This window comes from Rhipicephalus sanguineus, chromosome 4 (assembly GCF_013339695.2).
Source record: "Rhipicephalus sanguineus isolate Rsan-2018 chromosome 4, BIME_Rsan_1.4, whole genome shotgun sequence".
In the NCBI taxonomy this organism is placed as follows: Eukaryota; Metazoa; Arthropoda; class Arachnida; order Ixodida; family Ixodidae; genus Rhipicephalus; species Rhipicephalus sanguineus.
Window position 1 is genome coordinate 51,462,658 of NC_051179.1, and position 11,957 is coordinate 51,474,614.

The 11,957-nt window shown below is 46.9% G+C and overlaps 1 protein-coding gene across 9 annotated transcripts in view; it reads right to left on the reverse strand.

Moving 5' to 3' along the window:
• Positions 1-11,957, reverse strand: part of LOC119389978 (uncharacterized) — a 137,028-nt gene that overhangs the window by 71,025 nt on the left and 54,046 nt on the right. For 2 of the 9 annotated variants that reach the window (XM_049414610.1, XM_049414612.1), the window contains exon 2: positions 2,253-2,380. The exons of the other annotated variants lie outside the window; for them this stretch is intronic. The gene's annotated coding sequence lies outside the window, so the exon portion shown is untranslated. The remainder of the gene's footprint in view (positions 1-2,252; positions 2,381-11,957) is intronic. 9 annotated transcript variants of the gene reach the window in all.

Here is an 11,957-nt window from a genome sequence, read left to right on the forward strand (position 1 = left end):
GTTTTAAACTTACGGATTTGCGTATGATAACGGCCAGATGAAGCCTAGTAAGCTGTATCTTCTTTTTTTTTTCTGAAAGACAGCAGCGACAGATATTTTCGTACCGCGCTACCGTCCGACTTCGTGCTGCACGATGGCTGTTTTGTGCTCTCTCGCAAAATTCAACGGGATGAATTTAATTAGGCGACTATTTCAGTTTTGAACGCAGAACGCTGTAGCGGAGATTACGTTTGAATCCGATAGTGATTGAGTTCGATCCTGACCAAGCAGCGCACACGCGTGCACTTTCTGTCGCGACGTGCCTCGTTCAGGATATACTTAACTGCAATTGAAGGATCGCCCCTGCAATGACAAGATCCCTGTCACACGGGCACTTTCGATCACAATTGAGCCGGATCAGGATTTATCGCCTCGACCTTCCTTTGCTGTCACAGTAAAACTTCGTTGTTATGAAACCACAGGTCGACATGCCTCGCGGCTGTGAGGTTCAAAATACATATCTTCTATAGACATGAAGTTGTAAAAAGTGAAAACAGTTCGTTACATCGAGGTTTACCTGCGCCTTTTTGAACAAATTTACAACCAAGGTGGTCGCATTTTGGATTTCAGAAGCAAGATGAAACAACCGCGTGTTCAAATTTCTGTGCATGTTAATAACTGAAGCTTTTTTCCACTCGGCAGCTGCGGTGGCGCCTGTAATTCTTCAGGCAAAATTAAGAAACATTTGTTAATTGGCTTCGCAGTTTGAGAAAATATCTGGTGAGGTGCATGAATACTGTCTTTCTCAATTCAAGATTCGTCGTTGTCGTTCTAGTAATTCAGTTTATTATTTTTTTTTCATCCAGCAGGTGGTCCTGTTTTAACCCATACACTTGCAGTGCAGCCCTTTGAATAGGTAGAACATATGGCCTCCTGAGCAAAAGCACCAGCTCACATATTACTTATCGAAATCAAGGGCCTTGAAAACGTCTGGAATACACGCTGGACAAACATAAGCCGCTCGTGTTCCCGTGAACGTCGCAGGTCTGTTGCATCAGCCGCTTCCTTTTTGTCTCGGTGTTCGGGCACCCAACGACGGCGCAGTGCCACCCGGACGAATTTTTATACATTGCACTGCCGTTCCGAGTGTGCGGCAATCAAGCAACTGAGACCGCAACTTTCTAACAGCTCTGAAAGCACTGACACAAGCGAACACGCGACGCAAGCGCGGCTATTACCTCCCGCCATCAGCAGCCCCCGCCGTCGTCTGCACCACCAGGCGGCGCCTGGTGTCGAGAGTAGCGGCGCGGCTGACACTCGCGCTACGAGGCTAAGAAAAATCTGGTCTATAGACTTCCCGTCGTCATTGCCTAAAGCAAGACACGCAATAAGGTTAAAGGCGCCCTGCAATAGTTTTTCAGTATGGTCAGAAAACGCTGCCGGTCGCACACGAGTCAAACATCATATCGCTGCCCGCGACCTGGAATTTACAATTAATTCTCAAAGTCGGCTAGAAATCGCTCCCTCTACTCTCTACAAATGATGCCATATACCCAAATTACCGCGCAATTTACCCAACGCCCACGGCCTTTGGCTGATTTGAGCACCGTGAGCTGCATAGTTAGCGTGGCCGCGGCGGGATGCCGGCACATGCCCGCGCGCTGGCGTGCGATCACACTGAAAGTAAGTCGCGCGTTCGAAGAAAAAATGAAAAGAGAGGGCTCAAGGTCATGACGAGCGAAGACGAAGGGACGCATCTTTTGACCCCCTTGTCATCCCCACCCTGCGTAGCTTTCAGCGCACTCGCTGGTACGAAAAGAGAGAGAAAGCGCTTAAAGCGAAATTCCCGTCTCTCCACTCCTACTTGACGGGTTCTAAAAATGTTTGCGACAGTCGATTCGGGAGGCAATCCCTTTTAATGAAGCCATTACACGATTACTTGGGAAAGTGTTGCAGGGCCCCCTTAAACGTCACCATATGACGTCATCATGACGTCATATGATGACATCATCACGTGACATATCTGCGAACCAATGATCTCGTCCTTTCCCAAAGCAAGCAAAATCGGGCTATCGACCGACAAACTTGGTTTAACTGCGTTCAACCACGGCAAACTTACTTTAAGGGACTAAATGTAGTCGAGAGTAGCGCAATGTCCTGTCTTTTTTTTTCCTGTGTTGTCTTTTCGCAATAAGAAAAGAACGTTATGACCTATAATTGATCTTTGTGCGCCGATTCCCAGGACAACATGGAATGTTCGTAAACTCGCGTACCTTGGAGCCTTCGATTAGGAATGGAGACAGGTAGAACGGCAGCAGGTATCCCACGCGTCGAATGCCGTCGGTGCGGCTCGGAGACGGTGGAGACCATTTCGCCTTGCCCCCATCGCTGCTACTTGAGCCTGAAAGAATTATAACCAACAGGAACAGAATGCCACAATGAGCCGCATAGAAGCAGAAATATCGGAAAAATAACTAGAAGATAAAACATAATTCTAACCGGCGCATTCTTACGGAGGGAAGTGAAAAGCTGATGCTATAATTTAAGAACAGGATATAACGCTCTCCTGATGGTTACTGCTTGATGAGAGTGCCAATAAAGTACCAATGATTTACTGCTTGATGAGTACCAATAAAGGCAGTTACTGGTACTCGTGAGTGGCCTGTCGAAAAATTTTAGTGGTCTGTGGAAAAGTTGCGAAACATTAAGATTTCTGGCACCCACCGCTTGCATGCTGTTCGTTCATGGCCCGTACTTGTTCTTCTTCGTCCTTCTGGGCAGGTGTGATGACGATAGCTGTGGTGTATAATGATGATGATTACGGCAAATACCACGATAATAGCGCTTGCTTGCACACATATAAGTAGAATGCGCCACAATTTGGAGGGTTGGGCTAAATACATCGCGTTATGTGCGTCGGCCTAAGGAGCTGATATATTTCCGGAACATCTATGCTGCCGCGGTCTACACATCGTCATGTTAGTCCCAGATCCATCGCTGAAATCAATTATCCCCTATATTTGTGGCAGCGTGCTACACTCTAAAAAAAAAAAAAAAGAGTATGCGTGACTCTTTTCGGAGAGTTCTGACTTGCCACGTATAGGACTCTCTTTAAATAGTCACGGTGACTCTCTTGGTGGGTCAGGGTCGGCTCGCTCCAGGAGAGTCCCCTGACCCTCTAGGAAGAGTGGAAAGACTCGCATCCGAAGGATCACGTTACCACTTATAGGGAGTCAGACGACTCTTGCCGGTAACACTCCTACGGGGATCAAGTGACCCGCACCGAAGCGTCAAGCGACTCTACAAGTATTTTAAGCTACTCCTTTGACCCTTGCTCTACTTTTGCGCGACTACTGTTGAAAATAGTGGAGTATTCATTTTAAGCAAGTCCAATAATACTTGCCGTTCTGCCCAGCGACTGCAAAAAAAGAATAGTTCAATTTTAGCTATATTTTAATAAAACTCGTCAAAACAACACATATTTTCTAGCAAAGTTATATAGAAAGCGCGAAAAGGTGGTCAGTGATTTCTAATTAAGAAGATAAGGTATTCCTCATTTACATGCTTGTATGAGTATAGCCAACTAAAATGTGTGACTGTGATGTGCACAGTGTTATATGGTGCTAAATAAACAGCAGAAATTGGCATCATGTTTCCATATTTATTCTTATGATTAAAATAAATCAAGAAGTGGTGACGGCTGGAGACATCAGACTTGTGGCTTGCTAGGTTGTCGCTCCTGTTCAGCGTGAGCACCATGAAAAACGGTATCTGAAAATAAGAACGTGATATTATGATGAGAAAATGAAATTGCAGTAAAGGTTTGCAAAACCTACACAATAAGTGGTTCACACAGACATAATAAAGGCTAACAACAAAACAACAAATGAAAACAGGCATGGTCAGGAACCAAGTTTTTTTGACGTCGAGATCAGACATGTCATATGCTAGAATTACCGCACATAGCTCCCACAATCACGCACACTCACTCGATTCTGTAATAACGCCCAACGTCATCGCAGTGTATGCAAATCACGAAAACAGCAAACAGAAACGAGGGAAGAGTGCACGGCCGCGGCCGCACCAACGCGCGCCGTCGAAAGTCTAGAGCTTTTCCACTTTACCGGTGAAGCGTGTCCAACTTGAATGACTACCGCGTACGTTCTGGAAGCATCGTACTATATCTGCACCTCAAACTACCGTCCTTAAGCCAACAAAAGCCATTATATATAGTGCGTCTGAGCGTTCTGTACACAGGAATTTTTTTTTCACGTTCCCACGCGCCGAAGCACGCTCCATACTCAAGGTCGATGGAAATGTTATGAAGTAGACTAAAGTGCATCTCAAAAAGACATCTTGCACATTCAGTAGCGCAGACACAACGTGCGATCAGCAAAAAATGACCCTTGATAATTGTTTGCATCGCTCACTATAAGGGAGCTTGCACAGCAACGCGCATAGTGGTGGCAACTCGTTAACTGACAGCTTTAGTTGGGCATCCGCAACAGCCCTGCGGACACAGGCTGCTGTTGGAAATGGCTGGCAGATAACTTCCGCAGAGCTGCTGCAGACGCCGAGCTAAAGCTGTATAATTAATACCTACGAAAGCAGTACACTCACCGTTAACTGGCGCCCGTTGTTCCTGTCCGCAGCTCCAGGAATATTCCGTCCTCCAAGCGTAACCGCGTCACTTCGTGCACGGAGCCGGCGTCAACACCAACACCACCGAAGACGCGCATGAACAGACACACAACCCGCGCAGGGTTGCCAGGTCGAAAAGACAAAAAATAGCCAATTAATCGGAAAAACTAGCCAGAAAGTAGCCAACTTGAGCCAAGGGCACTAAAAGTAGCCAAAAGTAGCCACGCGTGTGTGAAAACGACTGCGACCTTGTTATTCAAATGACTGAATTCAGTAGCCTTTTGGTGGAAACGTAAAGAAGTACACCAGAAACACTTCAATATCATAATTTCTTAGAATAAAGCATAAATTGTTCACTTTAGCAATCATTTCGTGCCGGATGATGAAGTTTCTTACGCTGTTGCAGAAATGACGTCCTCTTCGCGCGCCTTGCGTGACTTTTCTTGAAAGGGCTACAAGTACCACCGACATTAAAAATTAGTGCTGCATAAGTGTGCACAAAGTCAGTTTCCGTGACTGAAGCATAAATTGTACTCATTCGGCAATCGTTTCTCGCGTGATGACGAAGTTCGACTAATTAATATTCTCGAGTCGCAGTCCGCCCCTAATTCTTGGAAACGACACAAGCAGTTCGTCAGATATCCGATTTCTAATGTCGACAAGTGCATAGAACCTTGGATGCGGAGCGCTTTCGGTTGTCCTGTTCCCTTTCAATTAGTTTAAAGTCGTGTTCAGCAATAGGTAGTCTGCGAAATGAGATGCCATGCAACAGTTTTCTCCCAAGTCCCAGCCACTTATGCATAAGACCTTTCTTTTGTATAATGCGAGCGCCAAATTCAATTTCGGGAGCTTGTAACACGCCTTGATAACCATGTTTTGACACCGCATACTCGAACGCCATGGCGGCTGCGACGTCACAAGCTATTGATAATTTGGTTAGAGTGACCTAGAATAGGGGGAGTGTCCAAAGCGCCGCGCGAATACATGGGAGGAGCGAGGACCTTTTGCGGTGAACTTCCGCGCCGCGGCGCTGCCATGCCGGACCCGTGGGCTTTCTCCGCGGCTGAAGCCGCGTGAAAGCGGCGAGCGTCTGCTACGCGCGTGATATTTTGGCCGCTATTAGCTAAAATTGTGGAAATTTGGGCAACATTTATTACTGCGTCACTGAAACACAATACTGCAGCGACTCATCACACAGAGAACGCGTTTCTGTGTTGTGAAACGGAGTTTTTGTATATATCCTTGCAGCTGGTTTGTCACCGCATTGGTCCACACTTCCGCGGCTGTTTGAGGAACGCATCCTGCGCGCACTTCATCGTGAGAAAAGGCGCTTAGCTTACTTTCGTGTGCAATGACGAACGTAAACTTGCTGCAGGAGAGAATAAACTGGAGATAACCAGGAGAACGTAGCACATATGCACGTAACTAGCTCATGCATGCTAACGCGTTTGCACCCTTCATATCCTATCTTTTATTTCGTGCATTCGATTTCTTTTATAAGGCTGCCTCCGGTGCTCTGCTGTTTCAAGCCATTTCATGCGAAGCCGAATGTGTCAGTCGGCGTGGCCGCGGTACCAAAAGTAAAAAATTACTCGCGTAACTCGCGTTTCGTTCACTTGGTATACACGAAAATTGGCATGGAGGGGCACGAATGTACGTATGCCCAACACGACCGATAGGTCATGGCATCACTAACTTGACATGCTTGCCTTTTGCGTAACGACTAACAATAATAATATATGGTGTATGGCGCGCATACCCGCTTTCAGCCAGAAATAATTCTGACGATGTGTGCACGGTCTGACGATTTGTTTCCGTCAGGTTATAAAAAACGTGGTGGTCACCGATATCGATGTCAACATGTTAGACTCCCATACATATTGAAGAACTGACCGCGTAGGTAAAATGTATGCGAAAAATTTACATGAAAAAAAAAAACATGGTCCCTTATGAATTCCCTGAGATGACTCGAAAACGAAAGCCATCGTCTTTTTCGTCAGTCGATGCATTGATCCTCCCTCGCCCCTCTCCGAAAGCTTTCTGCACATAACGTGGTTTCGGACTGCCGACAGGATCGAAGGCATTGCAAGCTTTTTGCACCTCACCTGCTTTTACATTGCCTACATCGGGGGCCGATTACGGAGGCAATGGAAAGCGACCATGTCATGTGATGGCGTCATCATATGACGTCATGTTGACTGACGTCATAGTGACGTCACAAGTTCTGTCGACGTCATCGCGTGATGATATTGTGCATCACTCGTGTTGGCTACGCGGGACGCCGACGGTCAATTTTCATGTTTGATGAGGCATATAAGGCTTTAGCGTTAAAAAAACACAAACCAAAGAAAATGAAGCGATAACAGTGCAACATCGTGTATGCCTCACTTCATGTTACGAACGATCGCCCGAAAACAAACGTGATTCTCAGTTCAGAGCAGCTGATTGCACGCGTCTGCGGGACAAAAGAGGCTTGCTTTACCCGTCTGGTCATCTCTTTATATTTATTCAAGAAATGAGCAGACTCGCTATTTAAGTACTCCGGAGCTTCAGCACGAAATTGTGGTGGACGCTATATTGAGGTCATCAGGAAAAAGCGGGAAATTGCGGTCGGGTGCCCTGTTGGCGCGCACTCAACTGCCGCAGAAACAAGTGTATTTTATGTAACTACTCGTCCACATCTTTTCGTAAAGTCTCTGAACTGGGCGAACGCTAACCTCCGAGAACCGTGAAAACATCTGAAGTTGAGAATGAGTTGTTTAAAACTGTTTTCATTTCTTATGGTGAAGGCTTAGCAATGCACGCAGCTCGCGCGAACGTTTCATACTGACGTTCAGCGATCGAATGTAACGTGCGATTATATATATATTCGTTCAGGCAGCTTGCACAGCAAGAATAGGGGCATTTGCAACTTTGTTTCATGATATCTGGATATTTGTAAAACATTGTCTATACTACGCCTTTTATGCAAAAACTTATGGAATAAGGTTAGTTTACCTGGCATTGCTTTTCTTTCAAATTTTTGAGCACGGTGAGCCTTGTTGTACGCTACCTCAGAAACAAAAATAAGCTAACAGCATTGCGGTCGTATGGCCGTCTCTACTCTTTTTTTATCTTTTTTTTTGTTTCCCTTGCGTCTTACCGGTGTGCCCCGTACATAATAAAGAGCTTCTGGAGGCTAATGAATTGTCAAATAAAGCCGTGTGCATATGGCTAGCAAACCAGTGGCGACCATGAGTAAAACGCTCGTGAAGTCACTGCGCGCAAGTATTTCAGCTGACTGTGCGTGCAATTTACTTTTTTTATTACTCTTAATTCGAGCATGCGTGATGCTATTGCCCGCTTACTCGTGCGAATAGGGTTTTTTTTTCGTTCATTGCTTGTGCGTTTCCGTTTTGCGCGTTTTTACACACGCACCAACGTTCTCGAACTCTGTGACCGGAACTAGGCCACGCTGATGCCGCTTGACACATGATTTTTCGCACTCTGTTGTTGCCCCAGCACTAACACAACGCTTAAAGATGTATAAGCTTCATTCCGCACAGCATTACTAAAGTTAAGTAGACTTCAAGTGCCCTGTGTGGAAACGCGGCGCAAAAAACTACAGCGCGTAGCAGACGCCCCTCGCTTTCCGCGCGCTTCCCGAGCGCGGAAAGCCCACGGGTCCGGCGCAGCAGCGGCGCGGCGCGGGAGTTCACGGCAAAAGGCCCACGCGGGAGCCGGCGCTTTGGACACTCCCCCTATTCTAGGTCACTCTAATTTGGTTCAAATTGAGGCAACAAAAAACTAGCCAAAAAGTAGCCGAGTAGCCAACACAATTTTTCTGCCGCCACCGGCCTAAAAAATTAGCCAAATTGGCGCAAAATAGCCAAACTTGGCAACCCTGAACCCGCGCAACCAACACGCAACGCATTCCAATAGACGAGGAGACAGACAGGAAAACAACACGCCACCCCGGCGCCGTTGTGGCGCGTTGCCTCGCCTCCGTCGTCGAGCCAACGCGCCACAACGGCGCCAAAGGGCAAGCGCGCGATATGTATAGGCGTGACTGGCTGCCCAGGCGGCGCTGCGAAAACGGTGCTAAAAAGCGCCCCCTACGACAAGTTTTTTGGTTTCGAGTAGTCAGACTGGCGGCCGCATGCAGCACTAAGCTCAGATGCGCAATGGAGCCGCCGCTGTCGGTTGTGCTGCGCTTTGGATCTCGGCCAGTTTCTGGCGTGGCTGAGTTCTTGAGGCCAAGCAATCTGCGTAAACGCAAGAAGCTCGTCAACGTCAAGTATGTTTACGACGTGCAGGAGATTGAAGGAACCGTTTCGGCGCGCTGCAACTCGCAAGTGCAGCGAATCTCATACGACGTTGAACTCGAGTTAAGTTTTACGAGGCATGCTCGCGCGATTAACGACAGTGCATAAACGAAAAGACTGCTGTTAAGAAAGCCGAAATGATTTGCATTACACGACGAAACGGAATCAAGAAAGGTCCAGAGACGAAGGCTAGCCGTCGGCGGCCCGAATGAGCGCATTCGCGCCGTGTGCCGTTTTCTGCCGCATTCAGTCGCAAACACACTTTTTCCCCCATGCACGGTCGTAATTTTCAACATTTGCTCCTAGGGAATTCGTCAAATTCTGTCAGCGTGCGGTGGCGGTCGAGAAGCGACGGCGCGCAATGTTTACAGCCGGCTGTAAGCTGCCGGAAAAATCGTAGGCACATACGCAGGGTGACTCATGGCATCGTTTTTCTCGTTTCCCACGAAATTCCGGCTGCATATCCTCGTGATCGCCGTCGGCAGCCACGGCGTGCCGTCTGGACTGCACACAGGGAATATATATATACATATATAAACGCGTGCACGCGCGTACGAAAAGTAATCAGCACGTTGCGTTGCAAACCACGTTTTGCTCGCGTACTCACTTCACGCGTCGGACGGCACGTATCCAGCGGTTCCGTCGCTCCACTTCGTACGGCTTTCAGGGGAACCAGTAAAACCGCACATTAGGATCCTTACCCCCACTTTCGAGGCAATTAACCACGCAACAACAACGGCGGCGACCGCGCGCTGCAGAGCCGTCGCCCGGACCACCTGCATTCGGCACGGTTTGTTGAAGCAGGGATCGCTCGTCAAACATGTCAGACTCTGAAGGCATAGCGGACAAGTTCCTGCGTACGTTTTAAGCACTTTTTGAGCCTGAAAACTAGGCGCAAAATTAAGTAAAACGCTCAAAGCAACTGAGAACTGCGTAACTCGCCGGTCGGCGTCCATTTTTGACTACCCAAGCAACTTCGGCGCACGCCACCAGGCTCCGCCACAGTACTCAAAACTCCAGCGCGTCAGCCCTATGGCTTAGAATAACAGAGAGCTGAGCTAGTTGGTAAGTATTCATTCTAAAAAGACAGGGCGTGCAAACATGGACACAAGAAAGAAGTCAGGACACCACAAACGCCGACTAACAACTGAAGAGACGCACAACGGCTGAAAAGAAAGAAGGCACGAAAACTTATCTGCGCATGCCCATGCAACAGGCGAACATATCAATCCGGCACGCGTGGCGGTCTACGTGGAAGATAAGGAAGGGTATTTTGTAATTATGCCGGACAGTTTGTTCTCAGAAAAAGCATTAACAGCCATAGCAAAGAATTTTAGGACGGTAAAACTTAAGCCATCGGTAGTTAGGCAACGAGCTGTCGACCTTTTGTTAAGACATAATCTTGAGAGAATAGCTTGTAATGTCAAGAAGGCCAAATCACTAACTTTGGAATTGTTTTTTTCAGCCAAAACACATAAGAACGAGATTCCGTTTCGAGCAATCGTTTCAGAGCAAGGCACCTGGCAGGTCGCTGTATCTAGTTATTTGCAGAACTGCTTAACCTCTTTGAGTTTTTTCAGACCCTTTTCGTATGCGTAATTCTCAGGCGCTAGTTCAGTTCCTCTCTGAGGAGAACCCCGGCTGTTGTAAGGCCTTTAGTATGGATATTGAAGACCTGTATTATTCTTTGCCGCATGAGGACTTGTTAAATGTGTTAATGAATGTATTAACGAACAAGACGACCAGACGGTTTTCACCGAAAAATGTGGTGTTTCTACAGGGGCATTTCTAGAAATCCTTTCCATGTATTTAAAGTCGACGCTGGTAGGTTGGAAGGAAGGCGTTTATGTGCAGAAATCAGGGATATGTATTGGTTCTAAAGTTGCTCCGGTTCTTAGTGATTATACCTAGCAAGATTGACAATCTTTTGGAAGGCGCCTTAGGTAATTCGGTTATTAAGGTTTTTCGTTATGTGGACGATTACTTGATTTTTTGTAGTGGTGAGGACTTTGAAAAGTTGGTAACTTCCGTGAGTGAAAAATTTGAATTAAATGGAGGAGGGCTGAGCTTTACTAAAGAGGTGCCTCAGAATAATGGAATACAATTTCTAGACATTTTCTTAACGTTCCAGAAGAACCACGTGTGTTGGCAGTATTCTCCTAGATCTTCGAAACCGCTGTTAAATTTTTCGTCAAAGCACTCGAAAGTTGTAAAAAACGGCAATCGCCATGCCTTGCCTTAAGTCAGCCCTCACCAAGTCGTGTGAGCACAAAATGAGTGATAGCTTTAACGCACAGGTTGCACGTCTTTTAGATGTAGGGTATCCTCGTGATGCAGTGGCCACGGTCGCGTGAACGTTTAAAGAAGTCTATTGTGTTAAGTCCGAGCATGGTTGCAGAAAGCGATAAGAAGAAACGTGGGGTAGGTATACCGTACATTCATCGCGTATCTCACAGGCTAAAGAAAGTAGGAAGTAGATACGGCGTTAATGTTGTTTTCACGGCTGCCAATAAGCTAGGTAAGATTTGTGCCGCTGTGCAGAGGAAGAATGAGGGAGTAAAAGACAAGAAGCGGACCGATATTTGTTTCGTAAAACATACCAAAAAATTCACTGATTTGCCGTACGAGTGTGGTATATAAGATCCCTTTCAGCTGCGGCCGCTTCTACGTAGGACAGACGGGGCGATGCATTAACCAGAGATTGTTGGAACATAAGAGGTCGCTAACAGGAGGCTCACCTTCTAATCTTTCTTTACATTGTCGAGATTGTAAGTGCACGCCAAAATTTGAGGAATGCGCAGTAATGTACCGGCATAGAAATGAAGAAACGCGCCTGATGATTGAAGCATGGCATATCGAGAATAGTGGTAGCGCATGCGTGAGCCAACCGTCGATTAACTTGCATAAAGATGAAATCAAATGCCTTAACAGTTATCTTCCACGTAGACCGCCACGCGTGCCGGATTGATATGTTCGCCTGTTGCATGGGCATGCGCAGATAAGTTTTCGTGCCTTCTTTCTTTTCAGCGTTGT